Here is a 16672-nt window from a genome sequence, read left to right on the forward strand (position 1 = left end):
CCCTCAACTCCAGCATCAGCCTAGTAAACCTCCTCTGCACTCCCTCCGAGGCTAAAATATCCTTGCATAAGTACGGCGCCCAAAACTGCACACAGTACTCCAGCTGCGACCTCACCAATGCCCTATACAGCTGCAGCAAGACCTCCCTACTTTTATATTCAATCCCCCTCGCGATGAAGGCCAGCATCCCATTCGCCTTCCTGACCACCTGCTGCACCTGCAAGCTGGGTTTTTGCGACTCATGCACAAGGACCCCGAGGTCCCTCTGCACCGTCGCCTGCTGCAGTTTTTCTCCACATAAGTAATAATCCTTCCTACCATTATTCCTACCAAAGTGGACCACCTCACACTTGCCAACATTAAATTCCATTTGCCATTTCCTGGCCCATTTGCCCAGCCTATCTAGATCCGTCTGTAGACTCTCCCCACCCTCCGCACAATTTGCCTTTCCACCAATTTTGGTGTCATCAGCAAATTTCGACACCCTACACTCGGTTCCCTCCTCCAGATCATCTATATAAATGGTAAATAGCTGAGGCCCCAGCACCGACCCCTGGGGCACTCCACTAGTCACCATCCGCCAATTGGTGGTAGTGGTCACAGATTTGAAGAAGTGCTGAAGAACAGCCTGGACAAGTTTCACCTATGCATCTTGTAGATATTGTACACTACAACAACAAAGGGACTGGATGCTTGAGGTGCAGGATGGGGTGCCAATCAAGTGGATTGCTTTGTTCTGAATATTGTTGATCTTTGAATGTTGTTGGATCTGCATTTTTCCAAGTAAACTCCAAAACACCCCTGATATGTGCCTTGTAGATGATGGAAAGTCTTTGCACATTCAGGCGAATTACTCATAACAGCATATCCAGTCTCTGACTGGTGTTTGCCGTTTTTAATATGATTGTTCCATTAAGTTTCTGTTTAACAATGGAGAATTTGATAATGGTAATGACTCTGAGTGTCATAGGCAGGTTGGTAGAATCCTGTTGGAAATGGTCATTGTCTGGTACCTGTGTGGCTCAATGTTAGAACATGAACAGCACAGTACAGGCCCTTCAGCCCTCAATGTTGTGCCAAGCTACGTCCAATCCCAAGATCAAGCTATCCTCTCCCTATGATTCTGGAGTGCTCCATGTGCCTATCCAGTAACTGCTTGAAAGTTCCTAAAGTGTCCGACTCCATTATCACAACAGGCAGTCTATTCCACACCCCAACCACTCTGAGTGAAGAATCTACCTCGGACATCCCTCCTATATCTCCCATTGTGAACTTTATAGTTATGCCCCCTAGTAACAGATACAAACACCCGAGGAAACAGTCTCTGCACATCCACTCTATCAAGCCCTCATCATTTTATAAACCTCTAAGTCACCCCTTATCCTCCTCCGCTCCAAAGAGAAAAGCTCCTGTTCCCTCAACCTTTCCTCACAAGACCTACCCTCCAAACCGGGCAGCATCCTGGTAAATCTCCTCTGCACTCTCTCCAATGCTTCCACATCCTTCTTATAGTGAGGAAACCTGAACTGAACACAATATTCCAAATGTGGTCTCACCAATGTCCGATACAGTTGCAGCATAATTTGCCATTTATCAGCCTAAACCTAATTGGGCATGAACTGTTTCATTACCTTCAGGTCAGTAGTTAACTCCCACCAGAGTACTGAATATTTTGCAACTCCTTGGCTCTTCCCAGTATTTCCACTGTCTGATCACTCTTTCACTGCGCTGCTATAATTGCCTCAGCCCTCGCATTACCTAACAGTTAGGATGTCCTTGCCACCTGAATGGATGAGAACAGGGACTACAGGGGAAATTAGCAAACTGACCACAATACCATACTACAGAGGACCATTCAAAATGGAGTAGTAAAAAGAAAAGAAATGTAGTTGTCGTAAGGGATAGTATAGTTACGTGGATAGATACTAGTCTCTGCAACAGAGATTAGGCATTCTGAAGATTCCCTACTGTTCCCAGGGTTAAAAACATCCCCTGGAGGCTGGAGAGGAATCTGGAAAGAGGGGAGAAATCCCATCGAGTTGTTGTCTCTATTCAGGTGCCATACGTTAGACTAAGAAAAAGGTTCTGCAAATGGAGGATGAATAGATAGGGGTAAAATTAAAAAGCAGAACCACAAAAAGGTAATGATCTCTGGATTATTACCTGAGCTAAGAGCTAATTGGCACAGGGTAAACAAAATCAAAAAAGTTGAATGTGTAACTCAAAGATTGATGCAAGAGAAATGGGCATCAATTCAAGAGGAACCGGTACCAGTATTGGGGGAAAAATGAGTTGTTCCATTGTCCTGGAGAACAGTATAACTTGTGCTGCAGAGAAGGTGGTTGCAGAGGAGAAAGTGTGTAGAGGAGAGGAGAAATTTAGAACAAGAGAGTACATGGCAATTGTACAGAGTAGCATTATCTGTCATGCCAGAGCATGACAAGGGTACAGAGCATACAAACATAAGAATGTACCAACAGGATCAGAGTAGGGAGAAATAGTAAAAAGACAGAACTGAATTGAAGGACAATTGGAGATAAATGGGTATGATATGGCGACCATTATGGGGACATTTTTTAAATTTCATTTATAGAACGTGGGTGTTGCTGGTTGGTCCAGCATTTATTGCCCATCAGAAGGCGGCGGTGAGCTGCCTTCGTGAATCACTGCAATGCCTGAGCTGTAGGTACACAGTCACGTTAGGGAGGGAGTTCAAGGATTTTGACCCAACAACAGTGAACGGCAGTATATTACCAAGTCAGGGTGGTGAGTGGCTTGGAAGGGAGCTTCCAGGTGTTACTCCCAGGTATCTGCTGCTCTTGTTCTTTCAGATGGTGGTAGTCATGAGTTTGGAAGGCCTGCCTAAAGAATCTTGGTGAATCCTGCTATGCATCTTCCATACCCTTATCAAATAATCTAACCTTCTCTGCCTTAAATCTATTCAGACTCTGCTCCCGCTGCTTTTTGAGGAAAAGATCCAAAACCTCACTACTTTACAAAATAATTTCTTTACAACTCTGTCTTAAATGGATGACCCCTTATTTTTAAACGGTGACTCAGATTCTTCCAGAAGAGATACATCATTTCCACATCCACGCAGTCAAGTAACCTCAGGATCTTGTACGTTTCAATCAAGTCACCTTTTACTCTAAATTCCAGCAGATACAAGCCTAGCCTTCCAACTTCTCCTCATAAGACAACCTGTCCACGCCAAGTGTTAGTCCAATAAGCCTTCTCTGAACCGTTCCCAATTCAATTACATCCTTCCTTAAATAAGGAAACTAATACTGTACACAGTACTCCAGATGTGGTTTCATTAATGCTGTGTGTAACTGAAGCACGACCTCTCTACTTATGTATTCAATTCAGCTTGCAATAAACAACGTTCTATTAGCTTTCCTAATTACTTGCTGTACCTGCATACTAATCTTTTGTGATTTATGCACTAAGGCACACAGATCTCTCACTGTTTTATTATTCTTCCTGCTAATTTCACATTTTCCCACATTATACTCCATTTGCCAGATTTTTGCCTAATTACATAACCTATTTATATCCCTTTGTAGCCTCCTTACGTCTTCTTGACAACTTATTTTCCTACTTTTGATCATCAAAAAATTTAGCAACCATATCTTCACTCAAATGTTAATATATATTCCACTGAGCAAGAAAGACTGAGAAAGGTGAACCATCCATAGCTAACTAAGGAAGTTAAGAAGCTAATAAATGGAGAGTAAAGATGTACAATGTTTTCTAGATTTGTGGTAGACCAGAATCATCATAGAATCCCGACAGTACAGAAGGAGGCCATTCAGCCCATTGAGTCTCTACCAACCGCACCCCATCCAGGCTCTATTCCCACAACCCCAAATACTTACCCTGCTAATCCCCCAACACTAGGGGAAATTTAGCACAGCCAATCAATCTAAACCACACATCTTTGGACTATGGGAGGAAACCAGAGCATCCGGAAGAAACCCCACGCAGATGTGGGGAGAATGTGCAAACTCCACACAGACAGTGACCCAAGCCAGGAATCAAACCCAAGTCCCTGGCGCTGAGAGGCAGCAGTGTTAACCACTGTGCCACCATGCTGCCCCAGAACGTTAGAAACTAGCAAAGGATGACCAAAATAAAATTAAGGAGTTACAATATGAGAATAACTTAGCAAGAAACATAAAGACATTGAGAGTTTCTACAAATATATAAAGGAAGAAAGCAACTAAGCAAATGTTCACCTGCTTGGTACTCACTGTAAGCTCAAGCACTGGAGATGAGCAGTGAGAGGCAAGGAAAGGAAATTTGATTTTCAGGAGGTAAACAGAAGAGGCTGTGAACTGGAGGGCCCACAGCAGTAAAGGACACAAACTGAGGGCCAGAGAGCGGTAGACCAGAAGTGAGATGAAGGAGCAGGGAGCAGCAGAACCAACTCCATAACAATGCCAATCAGGTGACATGGCCTGACATCAGACACTGCATGAAATGATTTTAAAAAGCAACCCTCAATGCTAAATGCAAATACCAGCCCCTTTAAATGACTGATATTAGAGAAGGACTTAAAATGAAATAATTTAAAATACAGACTTACTGTACAATACAAGAAAATGAGGTTTTCATATTTATATGAAGAATAGAAATTTGCTCTATTACAGTTACAAAATGCTGTAGTACAGGGACCTAGTTGTCCTCATACATGCATGTATCACAAAGTTAGTGTGCAGGTACAGCAAGTAATTACAAAGACAAATGTTGATATTTATAGCAAGGGGGTTGAAGTTTAAAAGTAAGGCAGTCTTACAACAATGATAAAGGTATTAATGAGACTAAACCTCAAGCTCCGCATACCATTTATGATGAAGAAAAGTCACAGGCCTGAAATGTCCACTTTTTTTCTCTCCACAGATGCTGGCTCCACCTCAGCAGCAGAATTGCAAACCACCACAAACTGTAATCTCAGAGCACAGTATTTATCTCATTCTATCATTACAATCAAGCCAAACAACTACCCTGCTTCACTGACAAATACAGGCTGGCATTCCTGGAGCAGCACCAGGCATATCTTAAAATGAGATGCCACCCTGGTGAAATATAAAAGATCCTGCGGGGATCTGATAGAATAGATACCCAGAGATTGTCTCCTCCTGTGGAGAGACTAAAGCTACAGGACATATTCTAAAAATAAGAGATCTCCCTTTTTAAACTGCAATGAGGAAAACTTTTTTTTTCTCTAAAGGGTCATTGGTGTATGGAATTCTCTTCCCTTGAAAGTGAAGGCTGCATCTTCGAATTCATTTAAGGAAACGTTAGACATATTTTTGTCAGTCAAGGGTTGTAGACGTCTGACAGTAAAATAGGGCTGAGAAAACAGCCAGATCAACCATGATCTTACTGAATCGTGGCGCAGGCTCAAAGGGCCAAATGGCCTATTCCTATGTACCTATGAAGATAAAACACTTGGATTCAACACTCAGCCTTTTGGCCAAGATCAAGCCCAAGATGGGATGCAATGCCTTTTCCTGTCAGCTTGGATCAGGTGTGTGTCCCTTGTGGGGACCATAAATTGGATTCAATTGGAATTTGGAACAAGCAAGGAGATGGATTCGGGTCCTCCCAGTCCACTCTGAGCATTAACTTTGTAACTTTAAGATGAGTAAAAATATTTCAAAAACACAGAACTATATGCACACTAAACAGTGAAGTAACATGCTATAGCATTAAGCAATCCTACAGTCTGAGAGGCATGGGGAGGGAATTCCAAAGTCTCAAATCCAGACAACTGAAAGCAAGATCACCATGGAAAAGCGACTTTAATAAATGCTCAAAAAGCCAAAGTTTGATGAGTGCAAATGTGCTAGAAGGGGTGACAGACGAAGAGAGACACAGCCATGAAGGGATTTTAAAAACATGATACTCAATTCTTTTTAAAAAACAGACCACTTTATATTCAGAACTTTTCAAATCCATACAATTACTCAGCAAATAGTTGGAAAACAATACTTGATTAAATTAGATTGCATTCTAATGGGTAATATGCACAATATTATCTGAAACAATTAAAGGACATCATATACATGCTATGATATTTAAAGAGCATCTCCTGCATTTTCTGGAGGGGGGTCCACAAGAAGCTTGTTAAAAACTAAATCTTTGACGTGGTTTTACCACTGAAGGGAAATTGATATCTCCATATGCCACAGAATGGAGGCAGTCCAGAGAAGGTTCATTCAGTTGATCACAGGTTTGGAAAGATTTTCTTATGAGGAAAGGTTGAGTAGTTTATAAGACTTGGGAGCTGAATTAGGCCATCTAGCCCATCATGACCCATTGGATCATGGCTGATATGTTTCTTAACCCCATTCTCCCATCTTTCCCACGTAATCTTTGATCCCCTTACCAGTCAAGAACCTATCCAACTCTGTCTTAAATGACTTGGCCTCCACAGTCTTGTGTAGCAATGAATTCCACAGATTCTCTACCCTTTGGCTGAAGAAATTCCTCCTTATCTCAGCTCTAAAGGATCATCCCTTCACTCTGAGGCTGTGCCCTCAAATTTTAGTCTCTCCTAATAGAAACATCATCTTCGTATCCACCCTAACCAGGCCTTTAAGCATTCTGTAAGTTTCAATGAGATTCCCCCCCTCCCCACCTTCATCCTTGGAGTTTAGAAGAGTGAGATGATCTTACTGAAACCTATAGGGCTCTCAGGGGGCTTGACAGGGTAGATCCTGAGAGGTTGATTCCTTCTGTGAAAGAGTAAGGGTCATCCATTTAAGATAAAGATGAGGAGGAATTTCATATCTCAGAGGATAGTGAACTATTTATTGTAGAGGCTGAGTCGTTAAGTATATTCAAGGCTGGGATTTGTAATCATTAAGGGAATCGGGGTTATGGGGATAAAGGTGGGAAAGTGGAGTGAGGATTATCATATCAGATCAGTTAGGATTTCACTGAATGGCAGGGCAGACTAGACTCAATGGGTTGAATGGTTAATTCTGCTCCTACTTGTTATGGTCCAGGTTTTGAATCCATTCCACAAATTTGCAACCTTAGCCAAGGCAAGACAGCAGGATGAGGTACTTCCCTGCAGGGAGTGAGGGGAGCAAAAAAATTATGCATAACTATTGATTAACATAAGATTGGCAGATACCAGGACTCCGAAGCAACCTAAAAGGAGAACCGTGATACTTTCTTTTGATTCTTTATATCCAAGGCACCATAAGAGGTTACTTACTATACATGCTTGCTGATTAAATGGATTGGTATTTAGTCAACATACAAGTCAAATAATTCCAGGTACAATTAAACCATCTTACAATGTACATTAAGAATTACAGTGTGCTGAATCACTGACCAAGAATTGTAACTTCATAGTTCATATTCACTGCACATCTCAATACTTGTAGGATAAACAAAAACTTATGCATTTTAGAATCAAGCAAGCTCGGTACTGCACGAGCAAAAATTCTCTGAATCTTTTGCCTTCCTACCCAACACTATTGATGGTACAGCATCTGAACTAAGTTCTGATTGTCACTGCCTTGCTACTGTCTGTTATATCCTAGTTGCAACCATTAATTAATACCCATTTAGTCCACCAGGGAAGTTATTCAAGTCGTGTCCAAACTTCCAGCAGTATGCAGTGTTGAAAAAAGATAATCAAAGGAAAAAAGTCTTCATTAATGGTTCGGGCAAAGTCTTTACAAACCACATGCAGATTGACAAATGGTAATAAAACAATTTTTCAACTTTTTGTGCTTTGCTAGATGAGGGAACACTGGTGTTGGGGAATGGAACTCTCCACTTCACACAGCCAGTGAAACATTCCCAAAACAAATAAAGCACAGCCAAGTGCACATTGTTGGAGGAAATGAGGGAGAACTACAATCTACCTCAGTCCTAAACCTGAAAGTCTCCCCCCACCACTGAAACACTTGCTTACACCAGCCAAAGGTTGTTAATTGCTGCCAAATTAGCACCATGCCCATGAGGAACTGGAACAAGACTGCTCAAATTCACTGGATTCTTGCAAATCCGATGAAACTTTTCAACACTTAGCCCGAGTTGAATTTGGGTAGAAGTCTCAGAAGTGAACTCAGTGTTGAACCTAGCGCATTGTCAAGTTCCCTCTTTTGACTTTATTTTGTGACGACATCTCAAATTCAAATTAGTTCCATCCTTTCAATATACGTTAGAGTTTTGACTTTCTTCTCCAGTAACCCTGAACCATTACAATTATAGAGACATCAAAGTAGGAAAGCAGCAATTGTTTGTTATTCCTGACCTTAATTAAAAATTAAAAAGGGTACCTTATTTGCATTCTTTTTAGGCATCTTAAAGGGAATATTTCAATGATTATTTCATGGAGCCTTACAAAAAGGGTTTAATAATCTATTTCAGACAGACACTACATTACACACCGAAGCAAGTAGATAAAAGAAACTGCAACAGCTGTAAAAATTACCAGTCAAATAGTACTGATACCATCCACTAAGACTAATTCCAAAACCTGGACTCTCTATACAAGCCATTCAAACAATGGATATCTTTGGATACCAATAACCAAGACACGTGTAAAAGGGCTCCATTGCAGTTTATATTGGAACATGATCCAACATACTTCACATATTTATTGTAAATTGACAAATACACCATGATCAGGTATTGATGCCACAAATTTTTAGAATTAAGTAATGAGTGGGCAAACCTACAGATGAAAGGCTTGACTGTGCTATTGGGAAAATGAACTGCCTGTTCCTTTTGACTACATAACCATCTGTGTTCAGCAGACATTTTCTCAGACTGACCAATTTTCTAATTTCTGTTCAATGCAAGATGCAAATGGAACTGAATGAAGAAGTCACTTTCAACATTATGATCTCAGTTGTAAGTAATTAGATGCTGCACCTGCAACGAGCAATTTCAAGAAAAAAGGTGCTTATACTGCAGAATGCACTGCCTGAAAGGGTGGTTGAAGCAGATTCAATATTGAAGGAAATTCAATATATTCCAGAGAAGGAAAAATTTGCAGAGTTGTGAATAAAGAGCAGATGAGGGGGACTAAGTGGACAGCTCATTCAAAGAGCTGACAGTCTCCTCCTGTCCTACTTCATTGCAAGGTAAATATACACAACAAAGTATATTTGTGAAATACATCAAGATTCATTTTTCTAAAGGAAGGTAGGTCACTTTTTTAAGTCTTAGAATATGGCTAGCTATCAGATCTGACCTCTAACATTAACAGTTGTGAAGCTGGATGCTGAAGACAGACATTCTACCATCCTAGACTTCACCTGGCTTCAAGTTTTCCAAATGATTATCGTGAGATGAAGTCTTTGGAAGAAGTGATTATATTTGGGCACCTCAAACCTACCCAGGAAGCAATCACATCACAAATCTTTTCAAATGAAAACTGTCATTAATACAAGGGATACTTGACTATTGTTTCACAAAGGGGATTCATGTAAAAATTATCAGTGATGCACATTTTTACAATTGAAGTTCTTGTGCTCAAGTCAACAGGATTTAACATCTTGAGCATCTATTTGATACGTGATCCCAGTGTGATCACATAATACAACTTTGATGTAAAAAGAGCTGCACCAATATTGCACAAATCATAGCATGCATTTCTATGTCATATAACAACTCAAAAGTCAACATCACAAAGTAGCTAACATAAACACCAATGTGACGTTGCTTTTTCTGAAGATTTCAAAACATGTATTATGCAATGCATGTGCAAGTTTTTGGATGTAACACGTTGGTTAAACAAAAAATAAGCTTCTTTAAGCATTATGCAAGACCTGTAATCCATAATGTGCATAGCCCGACTAACTACATTGTTTTTATGATTAGGTTGAGTAGTTGCATACACAAATACATTACATATTACTGAAGCTAAATCTTAGCTTTATGAATATTGTTCACAATTCTTATATTTGTATAATATCTAAAATGCTCTTTACAAAAAAGTTTCAAATTGGCAGAAAAATGTTCAATTAATTTATTACAGTCAGAGAAAGAATTGTATTTATGTAGCACCTTTCACTACTTCAGGCCATCTAAACAAGGCAGCCAATTTGCACAGTAAGCTCCAACAAACACCACTGCGATAATGACCAAATAACCCTCAATCAACATAAATAGAGCCTAAGTAGTGGGCAGCAAGACAATGATAACTTCCCTGCTGTTTGTTTTAGAATCATGGGATCTTTTACGTTCACCTGCAAGAGCAGAAGTCAGCAGATTTCAACAAAGAAACAATGCATAAATGGAAGTGAAAACTGGCTGGAATTAAATCACCCTATCCTATATTTTTACTTTTTTCCCTGCAATTCAGCCCATCTTTAATGAGATTATTATAGCCTTTACATTATCTGCTTGAGCATACTTTTCAGCAGAGCTACGTAAAGTAAAATGAAACAAGTACAAATCAACTAATTTGGTGCCACTGGGTGGAGATATGTTTTTCCCTAAAGCGATCACAACATCAATTGGGAGCACCTTTATGGTCTATCAATCTTTTGAAACTATTCAGGAAACTATGTTTCCTTTGGAGGGCACGGAAATTTGTGCTTTTAGTGTGCAGTGTCAACACAATACTTTTCACTCTATCCCAATACATGTGACAATAACAAAATCAAAATTGACATTCAAGTTTCTTGGGCTGTAATGAATTGCAAAGTGGAGCAATCTATTTTCAACACTCCACCAGTAGAAAACAATTGAGGTTCAGTGCATGAAGACATAGCATTGACTATGAAGTAGGATATTATTCAAAGCTACTAAATAGTATATGGATTAAGACAGAAAATATTATAAATAAATTGCCATGTTTGCACCTGGAAGTATGGTAGCATCTGAACAGGCTTTACATTGCCAGTAACTGTGTACCTTAGAGTGACAATACACATGAATGGAACTACTATATTTACTGAACCTGAACATGCAAAAAAGCTCAATGCCAGTCTAGAAAAATCACCATGCTGTATTATACATACATACTCTATTTAACAGGGCTCCTTAGTCATTACAAGCCCCTATTACAGCATCACAAGTTAAATTCATAGATTTCCCAGATTTGTGAGAAAGCTTTCCCAACATTATGGCTCTCATAGCTTGGTACTTCAGTATTGTGGTGTTTCACATTTGTTATTTTGACTTGTGTACAATAGAAAAACTTACATTAAAAAAGTTTACTTAAAACTTAATATTGTCAATTATGCAACAAGATTACATTGGCATCAATGTGTGCCACCACAAATAGGGCTGGACACTTGGTTGGCATAAGCTGAACTTGGTACTTTTGTAGTACACAACCAAAAAAAACTGCAATTCAATTCTAACAAACTGACACAGCATGACCAACTAATGAAAACAGAAAATTTTAGCATTTGCAAAATAAATGACTAGAATTGAATGATGTCTCCTGACCACATTATCATAAGACGTGACACACTAAACAAATACAGGAGGAACTGAGGGTTTAAAATGTTGTATTTGGCATGGAGTCTGTGTGCACGTATGTGCGTAGTAGAGGTATATCCCTCTCCCAAAACATGACTGATAGCAGGGGGAAGAATGTTGGTCAAACCCAAAATCATGGTGGTGGGGGGGTGCTACAAGGGGATGAGAAATGATGGGGACAAGACTGGCAGGTGGCATGGGGGGGACCTGCCAAGAGTGGGAGGATGGCACAGGGTTCCTGCCAAGAGTGGGGGGGGGGTGGCAAGCAGGGGGATCTGCCAAGTGTGGGGGGTGGCAGAAAGAGAGAGCAGTGCAGGGGTGAACTGCCAAGGGTGGTGGGAATGGTGCAGTGGGAGGGGGCAGAACTGCCAAGAGTGGAAGGGCACAGCACCAAGGAAGCTGCTGGGGGAGATGCGACAAGAGTGGGGGGCTGAGAATGGCACAGGGGAGATGTGCCAAGAGTGGGGGGTTGAGAATGGCACAGGGGGAGATGCACCAAGTGGTGGGGGTGATGCAGGACAGTCCTACCATGAGCTGGGGGTTGGGGGCACCAGGGCAGGGGCTGTTGGGTGCTATTGAGAGTGAGGAGAGGATTGAAGGAGTTGGGAGGAGGGGTTGCCAGGGGTGGAGGGGTTGCCAGGGGTGGAGGGGTTGCCAGGGGTGGAGGGGTTGCCAGGGGCGGGGGGATGAATCTGATGCTGCTGGAGGTACTGAGCCCCCCTATTCCTCTCCCCCCCTTTCCCAGACACAGCCTCCTCCACCACTTACCGCCTTTCATTCCTCCCAGACTTTCATTCCTCTCAGCGGACAGGCGCTGTCTGCCGGCTGCCCCCCTCCCCTGGGCAGCTCGATCCGGCCCAGGCCAGCGCCACCAGCCCAGCCCTGCAGGCCGATCCCCCTGCCTGCCTGCCGGCTCCACCGCCCCCCCTCTCCCTCCCTCTCTAACTTATTAAAAGGCCGGAGCCAAAATACAACATGGCGGCCAGAGACCCGCTCTCGCGAGACCTCCTCCCCACTGGGCGCGACTTCCGGTTTCTGCCGCTCGTGCTCGCTGCTGCCACCTGCAGGTCGCGCAGCCGCAGTGCCTGGGACACAGAGGCACTGCCACCAATTCACATGTAACTTTGCCACAGAAGCAGTAAAGTTTAATTATTAGTGTCACAAGTGGGCTTACATTAACACTGCAATGAAGTTAATGTGAAAATCCCCTAGTCGTCACATTCCGGTGCCTGTTCGGGTAACACTAGGGGAGAATTTAGCACGGCCAATTCACCTAACAAGCATGTCTTTTGGACTGTGGGAGGAAACTGGAGCACCCAGAGGAAACCCCTGCTGGGAAGAGCGCACAATCTCTGCGCAGACAGTGACCCAAGCCGAGAATCAAACCTGGGTTTCCTGGCATTGTGAAGGCAGCAATGCTAAGTACTGTGCCACCTTCACCATGCTGTAGTCATTGTCTTCAGTCACCAGAAGTGCCAACCACACATCTTGTTTTTGTCTTAGGTTTAGCTGTTTTCATCCAAGTCATTATTAAAAACCATTTGTTTTAGTTGAATTGCAAACCTTATCTGAATTTGCAATCTAATTCTTTTTGTGGATATTTCATGTACGTGAACAGTTGATTGTGTGAGCATATAAACGAGAATATAGATAAATAAAAGTAAACTTCAAAAAAACTCAGGGCACAGTTTAAGAATAAGAGGTCACCCTTTTAAGACATGAGATTTCTTTTCTCAGCGTGTTATTAGAGTCTGGAATTATCTTCTTATGTGAACAGTTGATCGTGTGAGCATATAAACAAGAATACAGATAAATAAAACTAAAGTTGAAAAAAACTCAGGACACAGTTTAAGAATAAGAAAAGTCACCCTTTTAAGACAGATGCGATTTCTTTTCTCAGTGTGTCATTAGAATCTGGAATTATCTTCTTCAGAAGTTTTTGGAAGTTTTATACAAAGCTGAGTTAGATAGATTTTTATTCGACAAAGGAGTCAAATGTTTTGGGGGACAGACAGCAATGTGGAGTTGAGACCATAGCCAGATCAGCCATGATCTTATTGAATGGTAGAGCAGGTTTGAAAGACTGAATGGCCTACCCTGAAGTCCTATGTTCCTATGTAAATCACAGTGCAAATCCAATGTTGCCAAAAGTGCAAATTGCAGAAATATTTTAATGTAATTTTAACTTTTGCTTGATATTTCAGAAAAAGAGAATTTGCCATTTTTAAAAAATTCTTTAGTTTTAAAGGAGCATTGCAAAATCCTGGTAAAGTTTAAACAATGATTATTTCAAAATGAAAAATTGTGAACAATAAAGTTTATGATGACATTATCAATTATGGTTGCAGTAAAAAGTACTCACAACTTTTAAAATCCATATTAATTCTTTTAAATGCTCTGACAAAAAAAACTATACCAAAATAGTTGCTCATGGATACAAGGAGTTTATTTTACTTTTCGAAAGGCAACTTTCAAGAAAACTTTCAAGAAACATTCATCAGTATGGATACTCTAATGAATTTTTAAGTTATCCATTGGTCAGTTTAAGTCCTCGATTATCATTGCCAAAGTAATTATCTGTAGGGACATTTGAACTTCTTTTTGGATATCTTAATGTTACCGCAGAGAATCAATAGTAAAGGCATTGGTTTTCCAGCATGTATAGGCAAAAGTGTCAAAATTCAGAGAGTTGTTTGACTTCTAAATGAGAACATCTATTATTTTCCCAAACATGCTGTCAATAGACAACTTTCCATTTTGTAGCAGGTATGCTATCTTAAAGGGTGCCAAATTCTGAGCTGTATGTATGTAGACTTCTTTTGCAAAAGGTACCATGCACAAACAAACAATAAAAGATAAATAGGGATGGGGTGCACTGTAAAATGCATTGTAGCATGGTAAAATTAAATTGTGAGCCAAATTCATTTTTGTTGCAACATAACTGGAAGGTCCTCCCTGGAATGAGACTCCCACCACACCCTTTACACTGGAATAAAATTTCAGTCATCTTCTATATTGGAATGGGACTTCATTCACTCTCTACACTGGAGTAAGACTCCCAGGCACCTTTTATAATGGAGTCAGATTCCAAGACACCAACATGGGATTGTGGCTTCCAGACACCCTCTATATTGGAGCGAGATTCCAGTCATCCTCTACCCTGACAAGACTCCCAATCATTTACCACATTGGAGCAAGATTCCCAGTCACCTTCCACATTGGAGTGAGATTCCAGTCATCATTTAAACAGGATTGAGATTTGTAGTCACCCTTTAACTGGAGTGAGATGCACACTTGAATGCAGCTCCCAGCCACTCGCTACACTGGAGTAACCTCACAGTATCCTCAACAACATTTTGGTGGTGTGGGTGAATGGGTGGATCTGCCATTCGTAGTTTGGGAATCAGGCATCTCTGATGCCTCTTAAACACAACAGTTCTTATTAAAGGGAAGGTGCTGCCTTATACTCAATAAATGGCAGATGATTAAAATTGATTCACAATCATATCAGTAACAGGAACCAGTCAGGAAACTCATAGAGAAACTGAAGAGATTGGGGGGCTTAATATTGGAACAAAACTTGGTTCTAGTGAGGAAGAAGGCCAGGATAAAAAGACCAGCATTCCTCAGATTAATAGAAGATGGTGTCTGAAGTATAGGTTTATTTCAAGGGGACCAGTTTGTTTTTGTGTCATAAAAAAGGATATGTAAAGGCTGAATGTTGGACGTGAAAAATCACGACTGTGACATTGGTATAACTGCACTGTATCCTAGAAAACCATCCTGGCGGGTGAAACATATGACAAGTCAATAGGTTCTCCCGTATTTACTGCTGGAGTAAATCACGGTGTCTTAGTTTTATGTCTAAGGGTGAAGTGTTCCAATTGTTGTAGGGTAAGAAAGGCATGTCAACTGTTACCCTTAGAGATACTGGAGCAACAGTGTAATTGATGGTGGCTTGTGACATGAAGCTCCCTCCAGGAAGTTCACTGAATAAAATACAACTACATAATGCTAAATCCAGCTACCCAAAAATCAGTGATATCTGAGAATGACATACTTTTAAGCTGCCATTCATGAATCCTTATTAGATGGGCAAATAAGTTACTGGTGAGATGGGCTAGGTGCTGCAATGGCATACTGACTAGTTATCAGATTTATGTGCCCCTCTTTGCCTGCATTCCGAGTTATACATATTTTGTCAATTATGTTGTTAATGTCACATCAATTACGTTGGTAAAGTTAAGAGAATCAGTTGATGTGTATGTATAATTTTGGTATCGATACCTAAGGAACAAGGTACTTGACTCAGAGGGGATGCAAGCAAATGTTCACTCAGTTAATTTCTGAGATGAGAGGTTTGTTTTTTGAGAAAGGATTAAATATAATGCAATTGATAAGAATGAGAGGTGATTTCTTGAAATGTAAAGTTCTGAGAGGGCAAGTTGGAGTAGATGCTGAGTGGCTGTTTCCCCTGCTTAGACAATCTAGACATAAAGGTCATATTTTCAGGATAAGGGATCAGCTATTGTGGACTGAGATGAAGAAATATTTTTTCAATCAGAGGGTTGTGTATCTTTTAAATTCTGTACTCCAGAAGATTGTGGATCCTCAGTTTTTGAGTTTATTTAAGACTGAAATCAATAAACTATTGGACTCTAAGGAAATCAGGGGAGATGGATATATGGCAGGAAAGTGGAGCTAGAATCAAGGATCATCCATAGTCATAGTGATGGCACAGCAGGCTCAAGGGGTCGTACAGTTCAGTCCTAATCCTATTTCTTTTGTTCTTATAGAATAGGACAATTAAACTTTTTCTATCAAAAATAAACATATATGGTCAATAATGAATTACCAGTAGATGGTTTCTGCCCTTGAATTATCCCTCTATGCCTATTTTTTGCACAATTGTGTGTGTGTATCCATCCTGAAACTTGAATTAAAATGAATTTATTTATGGTGAGACACTTGTAGAAACATAGAAACTATAAGCAGGAATAGGCCATTCGGCCCTTCAAGCCTGCTACGCCATTCATTTTGATCATGGCTGATTATTGAATTCAATATCCTTTTCCCTCCTTTCCCCCTTGATCCCTTTAGCCCCAAGAGCTAGATCTAACTTCTTCTTGGGATCACACAACCTTTCGGCCTCAACTACTTTCCGTGGTAGTGAATTCCACACATTCACCACCCTCTATGTGAAGAA

At 40.8% G+C, this 16672-nt stretch overlaps 1 protein-coding gene across 2 annotated transcripts in view; it reads right to left on the reverse strand.

Moving 5' to 3' along the window:
- The window catches only part of tab3 (TGF-beta activated kinase 1 (MAP3K7) binding protein 3), a 107637-nt gene extending 95270 nt beyond the window's left edge, over window positions 1-12367 (reverse strand). For both annotated transcript variants that reach the window (XM_080203922.1, XM_080203921.1), the window contains exon 1: window positions 12235-12367. The gene's annotated coding sequence lies outside the window, so the exon portion shown is untranslated. The remainder of the gene's footprint in view (window positions 1-12234) is intronic.
- Between the last annotated feature and the right edge of the window lie 4305 nt (window positions 12368-16672).

The sequence above is a fragment of the Carcharhinus amblyrhynchos genome, chromosome 15, assembly GCF_965287045.1.
Source record: "Carcharhinus amblyrhynchos chromosome 15, sCarAmb.v2.hapA, whole genome shotgun sequence".
NCBI lineage: Eukaryota > Metazoa > Chordata > Chondrichthyes > Carcharhiniformes > Carcharhinidae > Carcharhinus > Carcharhinus amblyrhynchos.